This window comes from Sinocyclocheilus grahami, unplaced genomic scaffold (genome assembly GCF_001515645.1).
Source record: "Sinocyclocheilus grahami isolate Dianchi unplaced genomic scaffold, SAMN03320097.WGS_v1.1 scaffold408.1, whole genome shotgun sequence".
NCBI lineage: Eukaryota > Metazoa > Chordata > Actinopteri > Cypriniformes > Cyprinidae > Sinocyclocheilus > Sinocyclocheilus grahami.
Genome location: NW_015505587.1, coordinates 467,829 through 470,771, shown reverse-complemented (window position 1 = coordinate 470,771; position 2,943 = coordinate 467,829). Strand labels below are relative to the sequence as shown.

The 2,943-nt window shown below is 39.8% G+C and overlaps 1 long non-coding RNA gene across 1 annotated transcript in view; it reads left to right on the top strand.

The window, feature by feature from the left end:
- The window catches only part of LOC107550828 (uncharacterized), a 10,549-nt gene extending 10,145 nt beyond the window's left edge, over positions 1 to 404 (top strand). The window contains exon 3 of the long non-coding RNA XR_001604706.1: positions 248 to 404. This is a non-coding gene — a long non-coding RNA (uncharacterized lncRNA). The remainder of the gene's footprint in view (positions 1 to 247) is intronic.
- The last annotated feature ends 2,539 nt before the right edge of the window (positions 405 to 2,943 follow it).

Here is a 2,943-nt window from a genome sequence, read left to right as displayed (position 1 = left end):
TCCCCCCCCCCCCCCCTAATTCCTAATTCCCACCAAAAAGTTTTCTCTGTAATTTCTACAATTTATTCCTGAAATTTGAACCTGATGGACAAATAGAAGAACAAGTATTTGTGCTTATTAAAGGTTAATTAACATTATCAGCAAAGTGTTGGCTCCACTCAGAGCAGTCATCTGTCATTCTCATTCTTTTGCTTTGAAAAGCCCAAACCTGACACCGGCTGACAGCCTCTGTTGTTTACCCAACTAGAAGGACACGGGCGATTGTTCAGAGAACATGACACGACATACTGGGCGGCAATATGGCGGATGGCTGGGCCCCCTCATCAGCCGGCTTTCAGCACCTCCGTCAAGACTCAAAACCCAACAGAGTATCAGATTCACAGGCCCATATTTAAGCAATCTGAGGTTCACGTGACGATTTGGGTAAGGGACTGAGGAATTGAGCCAGGGAATTGACACTGACATTTTGCTGGAGGAGAGAGACGGAGGAGTTGAGGAAAGACCACCTGGGTAACCTTTCATAGAGCTGTCCTTTGGTGCCAAAACACCCTGGAATAATATTCTCCCTCTTGCTCCATTTCACAGTCTTGTACTAAGTGCTAAAACGGTGCCAAAACGTTTGTGAATGTATTACGTTTTAGTAGTTTGATTAAAGGGATAGTACACCCACAATTCCGTCATTTACTCACATTCATGTCATTCCAAACCTGTTCGATTTTCTTTCTTCTGAGAAACATAAAAGAAGATATTTTGAAGAATGTTGGTAACTGAACAGTATCGTTCCCATTGACTTCTATTGCATGGGCAAAAAAACAGTGGCAGTCAACAGGAACTGAAACTGTTTGATTGCATGCATTCTTCAAAATATCTTCTTTTGTGTCCAGTGGAAGAAAAAGAAGTGCATGAGGGTGAGTAAATGATTTTCATTTTTGGGAGAAATATCCCTGAGCTGATTCAGATCAGAAACTTCTAAGGATATAATCCTAATGATTCTTCTTCGCAGCACAAAAGAAGATACTTTGAAGAATATCTCAGTCCAAACCACATTGGACCCCACAGAAGAAAGTCATACAGATTTGGAATGGCATGAGGGCGAGTAAATAATTATCCCTTTAATATTCTCTCCATATGTATGTATATATTTGCGAGAATGAGAATTGTTCTGACCTCCGAGAGTAGAAATGCCTCCTTGGCTTGCATGGATGTGTGCAGAATGGAAACAATGAGAGATTGTTAATATAGTGAAGTCTTATAAAGGCTTCATGGTCATTGTGAGTCATTACAGGGACTGCGGGTACCTTTATATACATGAATGGGGAATTCCAGTCCGCTTTGCACGCAACAACAGACCTGGAGGCAGCTGCCTCACTCTCTTTATTTTGATGTCTCTCTCTCTTGATCCTTCGTTCCTTAACCTGTCGTGTGTGTGACATATAACATGTTTGGGAGAAAGTGAGCAGACATCCTGTGTGTGACAGGGATCACGTTCAGCAGTGCTCTACACTCATTTCCCTCCTCCAGCCCACACACAAACTATTCATTCACTCTAATTAAGACTGAACACTGCGTGTGTGTGTTTCTATATCTAAAATGAAAAGATTCAGGTGTTGGTTCCAGTTTATTAAGTTTATTTCTTACCAGAGATCAGGAAAGCAAAAGGCTAAGAAACAATGGTAAACACAAACAATTAATTGGAATTGTGTCAAATTAACGCCTCCTATATGTTTTCTTGTGTATGTCATGAGTCCACTGTCCAGTCAACCTCTGTATTTCGGCACAAATTTATCTGTCACTTGGTAGGAGCTTTCTAAAGCAAGCAGATGTCAACATGGACAGTTTACATAACATGACTTCATCTTTGAAAACCATGAACAAAACTATACAAGGTAAGATACAGGTTCACTTGCAATTGGAACCACAATGTTTCATGATGTGAATGTTATTGATGGCCATTAAATCATCAAAATTCAACCAAATACTCACAATAAAGTTATTTGTGCATTTACAAAATAATCAGTTTTTCTAATTCAGTTCATGTTATGTTAATAGTTATTTATTACTTGTATTATTATACATCTTTGATCTTAAAAGTATTACTGTTGACTTTGCATTATAGACAATTTTGGTACTGTATTGTCCAATGTAAAATTTGGTTGGCAATGTAATAAAGAGACAGTGTAATACTTTTATTCAGCAAGGATGCATTCAATTTGTTCAAAAATGGTAGTAGACATGTATAATGTTAAAGATTTCTATTTCAAATAAATGCTTTTGAACTTTCTATTCATCAAAGAATCCTGAAGAAAAATCTATCACAATTTCCAAAAAAATATAACCGTTTTCAACATTGCAAATAATAAGAAATGTTTCCTGAGCTCCAAATCAGCATTTTATAATGATTTCTGAAGGATCGTGTGACACTGAAGACTGGAATAATAATGCTGAAAATTCAGCTTTGCTAACACAAGATAAATATACAGAGCAGATCCATGGCTCTCTGGAAGCTGGATACTGCTGTCCTCACACAGGCCAGACCCTCAGTCAACTCTCAGATCTCTCTCCTAAGCAACTCCGATCCTTACATCTTTCAGGTGAATGGAATAAGATTTGGGGGAAAAAAAGTACAGCCAGTGTCCACCGGCACCTATTACGTTTTCTCCGAGAGCACTTTAAAAGCCTGTGATTACTTTTGTCGCTCTGCTCTGCTTTTGAAAGCAGAATCTGGCTGTGGTGGTTTGAGCCGCGTGTAACACAGTCCAGCAGGCGGCATGTTGACCTGTGACTCTGACAGGATATGCCATGAGAGGTAACCAGAGCGGTGGATATGCCTCAGGCCACTGAGAGCCTGAGTTCTCACATGCATTATTCAAAGGCCTGCCTCAGGGGACAGCAGCACTAATGGTCTCCATGAGAATGTACCTGATAGCAGGACTGTGGTCAGTT